Source organism: Sus scrofa, chromosome 16, assembly GCF_054392235.1.
Source record: "Sus scrofa isolate SSC_HxYL_T2T_F1_AM1 chromosome 16, Sscrofa_HxYL_maternal_Yorkshire_Landrace_v2.0, whole genome shotgun sequence".
NCBI lineage: Eukaryota > Metazoa > Chordata > Mammalia > Artiodactyla > Suidae > Sus > Sus scrofa.
Window position 1 is genome coordinate 61,470,256 of NC_139398.1, and position 14,090 is coordinate 61,484,345.

At 45.7% G+C, this 14,090-nt stretch overlaps 1 protein-coding gene across 1 annotated transcript in view; it reads left to right on the top strand.

Annotated features, from left to right (window-relative positions):
• The window catches only part of DRD1 (dopamine receptor D1), a 600,123-nt gene that overhangs the window by 362,950 nt on the left and 223,083 nt on the right, over positions 1–14,090 (top strand). The window contains exon 5 of the mRNA XM_085001471.1: positions 10,473–10,614. The gene's annotated coding sequence lies outside the window, so the exon portion shown is untranslated. The remainder of the gene's footprint in view (positions 1–10,472; positions 10,615–14,090) is intronic.

Below are 14,090 nucleotides of genomic sequence, written 5' to 3' on the forward strand. Positions count from 1 at the left end.
CTGATATCAGCTACACTGTGACATTCTCCCTAATCCCTCCCTCAGTTTATGGCATTAGCCTCGCTGTCTCCTCCTTTATTGCTCTTCATATTTTCTGATATCCGAGGTTATTCCTGGACGTACTGGCTGAAGCTAGCCCTCATCTATATTACATTTGGCCTGTACACTGGTTGTTAAAAAATGGAATTTGTTGACAGAATGTCAATTTTAGGCAATTTCACACATACACAAAGCCACATCTCTGTTGCCTTTTAAAAATCTGAAGCTCTGGCCATCCTGGGCTGCTTTATTACATAACCACAATCAGGTAGGACTGAGTTCCTGGTTTCCCTTTTTTTTTGCTTTTTAGGGCCACACCCATTGGAAGTTTGCAGGCTAGACATGGAATTGGAGCTACAGCCATATGCCTATACCACAGGCTCAGCCATGCTAGATCCGAGCTGTGTCTGTGACCTCACTCCAGCTCACGGCAATACCAGATCCTTAACTCAGAGTGAGGCCAGGGATCGAACCCACGTCCTCATGGATACTAACTGGGCTCCTTACTGCTGAGCCACAAGAACTTCCAATGTGCTCTGATTTGCAGGTCATGCTACTTGGTTCATTTCACCCACTTGAGCCAACCTACCTTATCCCTCTGGGAGCTGGGTTAGCAACCTCTGGAATATGGTGGCTAATTTACCTGCCCGTCTTTTCCTTGACTAGATTGTTAGCTCCTGGAAGGTGGAACTGTGTTTCATTCATGCCTGTAATCCTTCTGGATCTATTATAGTAAGTGGGTACTTAGTAGGTACACACACACACACAGACACATACACACCCCTCCCCAAGCAAGGGCAACCATTGCCCTCACAGACTACATTCTCCAAAAGTAGGTCCCTCTCAGTCATTTTGAGTATGTTGACATAACTCTTATTAAGTTAATAATGAGGCAATATTAGAAGAGCCATGTAATGCCAAACATAGGAAACATTTAGAGGCTGTTCCATGGGTGCTGTCTTTTTTTTGCATTATTTATCCAGAGGGCAGTGCTGCAGTGACCCAGGCTCTTAGGTGCATCCCAATGCAGAGTGCTGCCGTATAACTCTTTGAGTCTGTCTCTCTTTCTCTCTATCTTTCATATCCACATTCTGCTGCCTGCTTACCTGTGTATGTCCATGTACACACATGGACTGGTCCTCTCAAGCTCCCCAAATCAGCATTTGCCTGATTTCGCGTATCGTCTATGGCTATTCATGGAGTGGAGAAGGAAGGTGAAAGACAGTTTATGAGCCAAGCAAGTTTTCATCTTTGTTGGCACAAAAAGAGAGAAAAAAAAAAACCCTAAAAACAACCGTCACACGCCTAAACACAGAGTCCAGACTATGTGAGGAAGTCATTTGGGATATTAGGCACTTGGGTGACAGAATCCAACACGCCAGCTTGCCTGCAATGCTATTCATGTTGGTCCTCCTTGGTTGTTATTCAAGTTTACTTTAAATAACACCAGATTTTTTTTTTTTAATTACTCACTTTTGCCTGTCTGGATTTGAAGTCATGGAGAAAAAAGAGACAGCAGCAGTTGTTGATTTTTTTTTTAATCTCAGAATGTATTTTTATCTTTCTCCTGGAGCCATTTCCTCCGGGTGTTGTGTGAAGTGTTACATAATGAAACCATCATAGATGGCATTTTTCCCTTCTCAGGCTTCAGGGGATACAAGACTTCACAAACTAGATGGATTAAGTGTAACCTTTATCATCAAAACGATATTTTAAATAAGCGCAGCCTCCTAAAAGAGAACAAATAATAAAGGCTTGCAGGTCTCAGAGGCATATTTTGTTTTCATTTTTTTTTATTGTGGTTAAAAAAACAAATAAATGTAAAATTTACCATCATAAGCACTGTTAGCTATACAGTTCTGTGGTACTGAGTGAATTCACATTGCTGTGCTACCATTTTCATCATGCATCTCCAGAACCTTTTTATCTTGCAAAACCAAAACTCTATATCCATGACACAATAACTTCCGGTTCCTTCCTCTCCCAGCCCCCGGCCACCACCTTTCTACTTTTGGCTTCTGTGGTTTTGACTACTCTGTGTATTGCATCTAAGTGGAATCATGTGGTATTTGCCTTTTGGTAATCAGCTTATTTCACTTAGCATCATGTCCTCAAGGTACATCCATGCTGTAGTATGTGTCAGAATGTCCTTCCTCCTTTTTTTTTTTTTTTCCTTTTGGTCTTTTAAGGGCTGAGCCCATGGCATGTGGACGTTCCCAGGCTAGGGGTGGAATTGGAGCTGCAGTTGCCCGCCTATGCCACAGCCACAGCAATGCCGGATCTTTAACCCACTGAGCAAGGCCAGGGATTGAACTCAAATCCTCGTGGATCCTGGTCGGGTTTGTTAACTGCTGCGCTCTGAAGGGAACTTCCTCATTTTAATTTTTTGAGGAAGTGCCATACTGTTTTCTACAGCAGCTTACCATTTTAAATTCCTACCAGCAATGCCCAAGGGCTCCAATTTCTCCACATCCTCATCAACACTTGTTATTTCTTGCTCTCTCTCTCCATTTTTTTTTTTTTTTTGATATCAGCCATCCTGAAGGGTGTGAGGTGGCATCTCATTGACTTGCATTTCTCTAATGATGAGTGATGTTAAGCATCTTTTCACGTGCTTGTGGGTCATTTGTGTGTCTTCTTGGGAGAATGTCGATTCAAGTCTTTTCTCCAAGGCATACTTTTTTGTGATGAGGTCCCCGCTTCGGGGTAGGAGGGTCAGAGGAAAGGGGGACTAAGGGAGACAGGGCACTGCACTCATTATGTGCTAGGACCCACAACTGACTTCAGGAGTTCCATGATGAGCTCATCAGCAGTGAGAAAGAGAGGGGCACTCCAGACAGGGAGGAGGCAGATAACAATTCAGATAGTATCGAGACACGCAAGACTCTCCTGGAGGCCGGGGGCCTGCCAAGAAGGAGAGAGATGGGGTGGGGGACAGGAGTCCAACAAAGGGGCAAACTCCCTGCAGAGTGTGTTCACAAAGCTATTGGGCAATAACTTCCAAGAGCAAAGACTTTCTAGTTCTGCACTGGACTCCACCATCACCATTGAATAGCTGTGTGACCTTGAGCAAGTCACATAACCTTTGTAGGCCTCCATTTATTCACCTATAAAATGGGAATGCTAATGCATGCGGTGGTTCAGAGAACTTAGTGATATAGTGTCAGGCTAATAGGAGATGCCGGGGGAAGGCTGCTTTTCTTATTACTTCCCCAGAACTCTGGGTTTCTAAGAACTGCTGGTTCAGATCAGTCAGATTCCAAACACTTTGTGATTTCTACAAACCTCACAGAAATTTTATCAAAGCTGTGGAAGGGGAGTTCCTATTGTGGTGCAGCAGAAATGAATCCGACTAGTAACCATGAGGTTTCAGGTTTGATCCCTGGCCTCGCTCAGTGGGTTGAGGATCCAGTGTTGCTATGAGCTGTGGTGTAAGTCACAGATACTGCCCCTGCCAGGATCCCGTGTTCCTTTAGCTGTGGTGTAGGTCAGCAGCTGTAGCTCCAATTTGACCCCTAGCCTGGGAACTTCCATATGCCTCAGATGGGACCCAAAAAAAAAAAAAAAAGACGTAATACACACACAATGGAATACTACTTAGCTATAAGAAGAATGAAATTTTGCCATTTCGGCAATGCCATTTGCCATTGCAAGTCCAGTCCATGGACTTGGAGGACATTATATGCTATTGAAATAAATCACAGAGAAAGACAAATACTGCATGATATCACTTATATGTGGAATCTAACAAATACAACAAACTAGTGGATATAACAAAAAAAAAAAGCAGATTCACAGATATGGAGAACAAACTACTGGTTACCTGTGGGGTTGGGAGTAATACAGGAGTGGAAGAATGGGAGGCACAAACTACTGGGTGTGAGATAGGCTCAAGGATATACTGCGCAACATGGGGAAGAGAGCCAATATTTTCTAATAACTGTAAATGGAAAGTAACTTTTAAAATTTGTATAAATTTTTTTATAATTAAAAAAAATTCGTCCCTTTTTATAAACCTGTTCCCCTGGATCTTCATGTTCCCTTGGAGGGAGCACCCAGGAGGGCTTTGCTGTTTTGACTCTGAGCACATGGCCCCCCTGGAGGGCTGCACCTGCTGAGCCCGACGTATGCAATGAGGAGGAGGCGGCACTTCCTGTGGGCAGATTCCTTTGGGAGTTGGCAGGGGACATGGGTGAGAAGAAGAGTGGAAAGGGGCTAGTGAGAGTAGGTTGTGTGATGAAGACAGGCAGAGCACTGGGGGGCTGTGAGATTCTCACAGTCCTCAATTCTGTTGTATTGGTTGTATTCCATTTCCCTACAGCTGCCAGAGGTCTGCTGTGCTTGCTGATGGCCAATGGTTACAAACATAAACATCTAAAGAGCCAGGCAAGGAATTCCCTGGTGGCTTAATGGGTTAAGGATCCAGCATTGTCACTGCTTCGGCTCATGTCGCTTCTATGGCTTAGGTTCTATCCCTAGCTCAGGAACTTTCAGCAGGGCCAGAAAAATAAATAAAATAAAATAAAATAAAAGGACCAGGCAAGTAATCCAAATGAGTTATGTGGATGAAAGGATCAGATGTGTCTGTTTCCTTTCACTGCACCATTGCTGCTGGTATTGGCACTGAAACACAAACCTTGCAGTGATTTCAGTGCCTTTTCAGTCCGTTAAGCTTTTCATCACACATCTTTCCCATATACTGCATATGGTTCTGTTTGTTTTTTAATGGGGTCATCAGTCATATTCTTTCTCTATAGACTCACTTTATTTGCATATTAAACTCAGAAGATTTTTTTTTTTTTGAGGGCCGCACCCACAGCATGTGGAGAGTCCCAGGCTAGGGGTCAAATCGGAGCTACAGCTGCCAGCCTACACCACAGCCACAGCAACGCAGGAGCCGAGCCGTGTCTGCAGCCTACACCACAGCTCATGGCAACACTGGATCCTTAACCCACTGAGCGAGGCCAGGGATCGAACCCACAACATCATGATTCCTAGTCAGATTCGTTTCCGCTGCACCACGATGGGAACTCCCAGAAGAATGTTTTTAACTTCCACCAAAAAGACTTTTTTCTCCAGTTTTTCCAGAAACACATGGCCTTTGTTTCTCAACACTGTGCTTTTCTCTTTTGAAAGAGGTGTGGGTATAGAGAAATAGTCCCCTTTCAAAAGCAAAGCAGGGGTGCCAAGGAGAAATGGCCCCTGTGACTTGGGCTCAGGGTTGGGGAGACAACAAGAAGTTGCTGGAGGGTTCAGAGACATGCCTTTCTATAAGTGACATCTGCCACTCAGCTCCAGCTGAAAGCTGCCTCACTCAGCTCCCAGTGAGACTAGATCTTCTGATTTTTCAAGAGAAACCAGGAATTCTGATTTTTATGTAAAAGCTTCTGTTTTTAATTTATTCAAAAAAAAAAAAAAAAAGACACTGGGCATGCCTAACCAAACACGACTGAGAGTCACATCTACCTTATGAACTACTGATATGTGAACACTGCAGGGGGTGGGATCACGGCGCTTCCTCCGAGGATTAACACCGCTGGGACTGCCGAACACCCCCGATCTTACACCTTCGGCGTTTTCTCCTGCAGAAACTCCCCAATGATGTCACACTATGTACTACTCTTTCCTTCATGAGAAAACTGAGGTGCGGAACAGCCAGCCCTCCTCTTACCAAAGCAAAACACAAATAGAAGCCAGCAGTGGAACCCACCAAGCAACTAGGCTCTCACCTGAGGGGCCCAACCCCTGATGAGCTGCTCTCAGAACCAATACAGCAAAGGCTTGGTCCCCCGACACGCTCTATAGGACTAGATCACTCTAAGGCATATAAGAAATGCAGTTTTCATAGAAATATAAAGACAGAGGCCCAAGGCTTTTAATTTTTTTTCTTTCCCCAAAGGACTTTAGCTCCAAAATAAAAAATTCTTGTTGGAAATTAATTCCCATGTATCCCTCCCCTTTCTCTTCTCTTCTTTGCTGCTTCAAAGGATTGTAGGCTTCCTCTTTGAGGTGCCCTGCCAAAGATGCCTGAGGGAGCAGAGTCCATGGTGTTCAAGGTAGAGCAGGACAGCCTGTGCCAGGCCCACCCTGAAATTCGCTTTCTTCTCTGCTAAGCTGCTCTGGCCCTCGCGCTCTGTATTAACAGGGTGTCTTCAACCTTGTATCCGTTGGCTTCTGGGTCTTTCTTTGCTCCAAATCCAAACAGCCTGTTGAATCAGGTAAAGAGACAGCTGTTCTTTTCTTTGAAGCTCCCCACAAACGATCAGCCCAGGTCCTTCCTACTTAGAAACCTTCAGGGCCTCCCTCAGTCTTCAGATTAAAGTGCCGACTCCCGGCAAAGCCTTCAAGACCCTTGACAACCTGCCACCTCCCAGCTTCACCCCTCACGCACCATCCGCTCTTGGATGGTCACAATCTGAAGGAAAGCTGCTTAACAGAGTGACTGAGAGCACAGGCTGGAGTCAGGCTGATCCGAGTTCAAGGACTACCTGTGTTTTTCCTGGGCGTACGGCCTTGGACAATATTTAAAATCTCTTTGTGTGCTTAACAGGGACAATGTCAGTTTCCAGGATCCAAAGAGACAATGCCTGGCATAGAGAAAGTCTACAATAGATGCTGATAAAAAATAACCTTGATGGAGGGCTCATTATACACCAGGCATATGCTATGTGATTTAAACATGTTAACTGTTTTCATTTTCCCAATAGTTTTATCAAGTAGGTCCTACTGTTATCCCCATTTGACAGATGAGGAAACTAAGGCACAGAATGTTTAAGGTGCATGCCTGACGTCACAGCCAAGCTTAGAAACCAGGCAGTGTGGCTCCAGATTTCCCATGCTTGCCACAATGTTACGTAACCTCTAAATTCTTGCTGCCAGTGTGGCCAATGACATCATTGTCCCCATGCCTTGAGAAAAGGCAGCTTTCTTTGTAATTGCCCATAACCCTTAGTACCAGGCTTTGTATACAGTGAAAGAGTAGAAGTCACATATTTTGAGCTCCTATTATGCATCAGACACTTTTCAGGTGTCATCCAATCCAGCAAGGCAGGGATTATCCTCATTTTCAGATGAGAAAATTGAGATTTAGACAGGGCAAGTGGCCTCTTCAAGGTCACACAGCTTGACATTTTCAGCACCAGGCTTTGATTCCAAAACCACCCCAATATCACACTAAAGGCCATGCTGTTTGTATTATCTCCATGGGAAAATAAATATGGGCTTGCATACAGGGCAAGAATGGAACATTCGAATCTGAGTTCAGTTCCATCCTGGGATGCTCTAGTGGGGTAAAGAATAAAGAAAAGTAGGAGTTCCCGTCGTGGCGCAGTGGTTAATGAATCCGACTAGGAACCATGAGATTGCGGGTTCGGTCCCTGCCCTTGCTCAGTGGGTTAAGGATCTGGCGTTGCCGTGAGCTGTGGTGTAGGTTGCAGACGTGGCTCGGATCCGGCGTTGCTGTGGCTTTGGCGTAGGCCGGTGGCTACAGCTCCAATTCGACCCCTAGCCTGGGAACCTCCATATGCCTCGGGAGCGGCCCAAAGAAATAGCAAAAAGACAAAAAAAAAAAAAAAAAAAAAAAAAGAATAAAGAAAAGTAGGTTACAATTTAAAAAATGGTTAGAAGAGGGAGTTCCCATTGTGGTGCAGCGGAAATGAATCCAACTAGCATCCGAGAGGGTGTGGGTTCAATCCCTGGGCTTGCTCAGTGGGTTGGGGATCCAGCATTACTGTGAGCTCTGATGTAGGTTTCAGACAAGGCTTGGCTGTTGTGCAGGCCAGCCGCTAGAGCTCCAATTAGACCCCTAGCCTGGGAACTTCCATATGCCATGGGTATGGCCCTAAAAAGAAAGGGGGGGGGGGCAGAAGATCTAAATAGACATTTCTCCAAAGACAGACAGATGGCCAAAAAGCACATGAAAAGATGCTCAACATCAATTACTAGAGAAATGCAACTTGAAACAACAATGAGCTATCACCTCACATCAGTCAGAATGGCCATTAAGAAGTCTACAGACAATAAATGTTGGAAAGGGTGTGGAGAGAAGGGAACCCTCTTACACTGTTGGTGGAAATGTAAATTGGTACAGCCACTATGGAAAAAAGTATGGAGGTTCCTTCCAAAACTAAATATAGAGCTACCATTTGATCTAGGAATCGCACTCCTGGGTATCTCTCTGGACAAAACCATAGCTTGAAAAGATACATGCACCCCAATGTTCACTGCAGCACTATTTAAAAGAGCCATTACATGGAAGCAACCTAAATGTCCATCAACAGAGGATTGGATAAAGAAGATGTGGTACATATATACAATGGAATATTACTCAGCCATAATGAAATAATGCCATTTTCAGCAATTTGGACGGACCTAGAGATTACCATATTGAGTGAAGTAAGTCAGACAGAGAAAGACAAATATCACGTGATAGCACTTATATGTGGAATCTAATTTTAAAATGATATAAAAGAACTTATTTACAAAACAGACACAGACACACAGATTTCAAAAATGAACTTATGGTTACTAAACAGGAAACCCAGAGGTGGGGGAAATAAATTAGGAGGGTAGAATTAACATATACACACCACTATATATAAAAGTAGATAACTAACAAGGACCTACTTAGAGCACAGGGAAATCGACTCAATATTCTGTAATCTATAGGAGAAAAAAATCTAAAAAAGAATGGATATATGTGTATGTATAACTGATTTACTTTGCTGTACACCTGAGACTAATACAATATTGTAAGTCAACTATACACCAATAAAATTTAAATTTAAAAAAAGAAAGAATGAAAAGTGGGTTAGAAGTAAGGATCTTGATTCTACTCCTACCTCTTCTGGTTAATAGCTGTGTTGCCTGAGGCAACCCCTTTCCTTCTCTGGATCTTTCATCCTCACCTATAAAGTGAGAGCACTAAATTTATTCCTGGGATGGCTGCTTTAAATTGCTCGTTGCCTTCCCCAGATGGCTCTCATGCTTTAGTGTCATGATGCCAGAGTTGCTCCTTTTCAAGAAGGAAGCTCAGAGTCACCTTTACTGGAGAAGCATGTGTTCCTCGTGGGATAGAGGACTGTGGTTTTCTTCTGAAGATACTTGTCCAGGTGTATTATTTCTAGAACATTCTGAGAAAATCTCATTCTAGTCCTGGTGGTACAGAAACTGGGTAGAAGAGACCTCACTATCACCCCACTCAGAACCTAGACAGAGCAAACACTGCAAACACCCAGATGAAGCCAGGGGTAGAAAATGTGCTTGAGTTGAGGAGACCATGAGGCTTGAATTCTTTCCTTCTGTTGCAAAAAGTAGTTTCCTTAGGGAACCAGGTAGAGATTTTGGACAGTGAGATGGCATGTTAGTGAGCATGGGCTATGTTTTGCTGCTGTGACAAATGAAACAAAATCTATGTGGCTTAATATCACAAGAGAGTACTTCCCACTCCTATCCAGGTTGGATGCAGGTCAAGCCATTCTTTTCCAGGTGATGACACAAGAACCCAGACTGCATCTGTCTCTTGTCCCTGCCATCCTGTGGTGGCTCCAAAGCCTTGATGTCATCCAACCAGCAGATGGGATTGGGAAGCTGGAGTTAAGTACAGGAGGGACCCACAAAAGGTGAAGTGGGCCCACTGCCCTGCATCTCTCTTGGCTGTCATAAGAGAATGGGTCAGTAGCATTATTCCTTCTATATACAGTGATAGGAGCTTATATAAGTTTTCCATAAAATAAATTGTTAAAAGGTCAAATATCTGGAATTCCCATGGTGGCTCAGTGGGTTAAAACCACAACTAGAATCCATGAGGATGCAGGTTCAATCACCAGCCTTATTCAGGGGGTTAAAGATCCAGCATTATTGAAAGCTGCAGTGTAGGTTGGAAACATGGCTCAGATTCCACATTGCTGTGGCTGTGGCTCCAGAAACTGCAGCTCCTATTTGATCCCTGGCCTGGGAACTTCCATAGGCCATAAATGCAGTCCTAAAAAGAAGTTTGAAAAGAAAGAAAAGAAAAAATGTCAAATATCCTTTAACTCATCTTAAAACCCAAATTTTGCAACACTTCCCTTTCCTCACTCTTGGAAATGAATCTGCCACTTCGCCACATACCACTGTGAACCATTGAGTAGATCCCATAGCCTCCCTAAGCCTCTGTTTCTCCATCTGTAATCTAGGATCATGGCCCTTCCTAATTGGATTTTTGTGAGGCTTATGAAAGATGACAGCTATGCAAATGCTTAGAAGGCTGCAAAGCAGACCTGATATACAAAGCACTACCGGCACACCTAGAATTTATTCTTTCTCCCAGTTCAATGGATGCTCAATTTTGGTGCCTTGGAGGCAAGCCTTTTCAGATGAAAATCCCATTTTACCCCCCACCCCTCCCTCATTCCAGCCCATTTTCTTTAAAAAAATCTTTCTTTCCTTTTCAGGAGACAGAGGCAGGTGGCACGCTGTGTAAACCGTGAAAAGCATTATGAAAATATCTGCAAATCGTGTGCTGTCTCCAAATATTTCAACATAAATATTTGCTGGAGGCAGGTCCAACTTCCCAGCGCAAGAGGAGGACAGAAGGTGAGTTGGATGTGGGAGCAAATGGTTCAGTCTGTCCCTTTTAGAGCCGCACCCATGGCACATATAAGTTCCCAGGCTAGGGGTAGAATTGGAGGTACAGCGGCCAGTGTATACCATAGCCATGGCAACTCCAAATCTAAGCTGAGTCTGCAGCCTATACCACTGCTCACAGCAACGCCAGATCTTTGACCACTGAGAGAGGCCAGGGATTGAACCTGAGTCCTCATAGATACTAGTCAGATTCATTTCTACTGCGCCACCATGGGAACTCCCGACTTCTAAGCGCTTGGCTCCATGCTGGGTGCTTTCCACGAGTTGTTTCTCATCACCACTGCCCTCTGCAGCCGGGGGTTACTTCCCATTTTATAGCTGAGAAGCTTAAGGCTCAGAGAGGTGACGTGACTTGCCTAACGTCACACGTATGGTAAGAGGTTTGGTAAGAGGAGAAAGCAAGAATCCAGCCTAGGCCTTTCTAATTTGAAAATACAAGATCTTTCTAATATCTCAGAGTCCCTCTTTCCCAACCTCAGGCCGTAATCTGGGACTTTGGTTTCCAGCTAATTCTTGCCAACCTCCTAGAGCTGTCCAGTCCTCCAGGACCACCAGTCCCTGGCCAGACTCCCACTGGGTATAAACACATCTCCTGGTGGTGCACCTCCTGTCTAGCCAACCTTGATGGCAGCTCACAGTCAAGCCTGCTTACTCCCTACTGCTAGACAGTAAGCTGAACGGACACTGGTTCCTTGCATTTGGGTTCCCTGTGCTGTGCCCTGGATCTCAGGCTGTCCCCTCGAATCTATGCCTGCTGTCCCCAGAGCTGAGCCTGGCAGCTGCCCCAGCTCCCCTCTTCTGCCATCCCCAGCCCGCCAGAACAGTGCCAAACAGTGCAGCAGTGCAGCAAACACAACCCCCCCTGGAGCTTGCCCCCCTGCCCCCGCAGCAGCAGCAGAGGGGTTCCTGGCCTGGAGCATGCGCTCTTCCAGCAATTTGCAAGACGGTCTTTTGCAATTTGTATCTTCAGCTCTGCTGAAGAAAATGGGAATGGATGGGCTCACTGAGCAGAAAATGCCAGAAGGCATTCCAGAGCCCAGAATCCCAAACCTAGGCCTTCTGTGAGGGGACTGAACAGACAGGCAATGCTGGGAAAAAATGCTTACCCCATGTCAGGCTACACAGGCTCAGAGGGTTATTTAAAACATCCAAGAGTATGAATTTTCCAGGCAGCTCCCGAGTGCGAATCAGAATGGCTTCATGGATGGGAGCTGTCAGGTAGACAGCCCAGTCATCCCAGTATCAGCTCTGACACTTCCTGGCTCTGTGGTCCTCACTCAACACTCAGTAACTGCTGGTGAGCACCTACTCTGTGCCGGGCACAATGCAAGACACCAGGGATACAGAGTGAATGACACTGAATGAATGACATCCTTATTCTTGCAGTGCTTGGCTTCAAGTAATAGGGGAGGTTGCTAAGAACTCAGTCAGCAAATAAACAAGTATTGAACTATAGGTTGTAATAATGGAATTGTGCCAGCACAGAAGAGAATGAGGGTATGATATAAGCTAAAAGGACCAGGATTGTCTCTGGGGAGGGTGGTCAGGAAACGCTGCTCTAAAGAGGTTTGGGGAAAGATCTGAAGGCTACGGAGCCAGCCGGGAGAGCAGAAAGGAGAGCCCTGCAGGCAGAGGGTATGGCGCAGGCAAAGGCCTGGGGGCAGGAAAGAGCTGGGCAGGACTAGGGACTGAATCAAGGAGGTGGGAAGAGATGCCAGGATGGGAAATAGGCATTTGGCACAAGATGAAGGTGGGCAGAAAGGCAGGACCAGAACATGTGGGCTGTGGGTGGCGGGGGCGGGGCGGGAGGGTGTTGGCGTGGAAAGACTTGGAATTTTTGTCTTAAGAATGATTTGAAGGATTGCTGCACACCTGAAACTAACACAACATTGCAAACTAACTACTTCAACAACAAAAAGAATAAAAGGAAAGGGTTTTTTGTTTGTTTTGTCCTTTTAGGGCCACACCCTTGGCATATGGATGTTCCCAGGCTAGGGGTCAAATCTGAGCTACAGCTGCCAGCGACAGCCACAGCCACAGCCACGCCAGATGTGAACCATGTCTGCGACCTACACCACAGCTCACGGCAATGCCGGATCCTTAACCCACTGAGCGGGGCCAGGGATTGAACCTGCATCCTCATGGACACTAGTTGGGTTCTCAACCTGCTGAGCCACTGTGGGAATTCCTGGAGAGGGAATTTTAAGGAAGGGGGGGAATCCATATTAAAAATAGCATCTATGGGGAAAAAAAAAAAACAAAGAAGGGTTCTGCTGCCTTGAGAGACTTTTGGACACAAAAGGGGAGGAGGGGAACGTTTTGGGGTTGTCACAATGACTGGAAGGAGTGGCATTATTAACTTTTAGTGACCAGCTGCCAGAGCGACTGAACTGCCAATGGGTAAGAGAGTCCTTCAGAGCAAAAACTTGACCTTCCCCTGATGCCAGCAGGGCTCCAGTGGAAACATCGTCCTAGCTGCTGTCTGCACCAGGAAAGGCTCAGAAGATGATAGGTAGCAACAGTGGAAGCACACTGGTCACACAGCGAAGAGCGATCCCAGGACAGAATAAGCCTTGAGCGGCTTAGCTGTGCCCTCCAATCACAAAGGCCCTCTGGTGGCTCTTCAGTGACCTGCCGATCTGTCTCTTCTGGAGTCCTCAGTACCTGTGCAGGGTCACCCATGAATGCTTAGAGTCCTCAGGGCTTCCAAAGAATTTTCTCAGGATGATGGCAATTATGCCCTCTGACCCTCCAACCGACTCTGCCAAGTATAGCCCAGACCCTGCTGACTTTTGCTCCGTGATCCTCTGTTGCCCTTCAGCTAAGGGCACTTTTTTCCATGATGGTGCCAGAAGTTCATGTCAAAATCCATTAACTACGTAAGCTGCAAGGAAAAAACAAAACTCCTCTTAGTTCCAACTTATGCTCTGCTGGAGATTCTTTCTGACTGTAATGTGATTTCTCAATCCAGTTCTGCTTGCTTCCCACTTAAGGGACGTTGTCCAGGATCCCTGGGCACGAGGGAGCAGGACAAGACCCAGAGAGCTCACCAGGCCCACCTCTTGCCTTTGGGTGGGATGTTCACCTGCCAAGGCAGAGGCCCCCACTGTCAGTGTCATCACACATTCATGTCAACCTGGCCCGAGCCTTTCTTGCATGTGGTGGTCCCACAGGTAAGGCAGTGGTCATCTCTGGGTCAGGGTCTGTGCTGAGCCCAGGTACACAAGAGCGGTAACAGCCCTCATACAGTCACTCCTAGTGTGACACATGGAATGGAAGAGAGACAAAATTCTCGGGGGGGGGGGGGGCAGGAGAATTTGCCCAGCCTGGGGAGAGTCTGAAAGCTTTCTAAAAAAGCACCTTCTTATTGTTATCCAAATCAAAATGATATTGGCTCATGGTTAGCATACCAAACAGTGGGACAG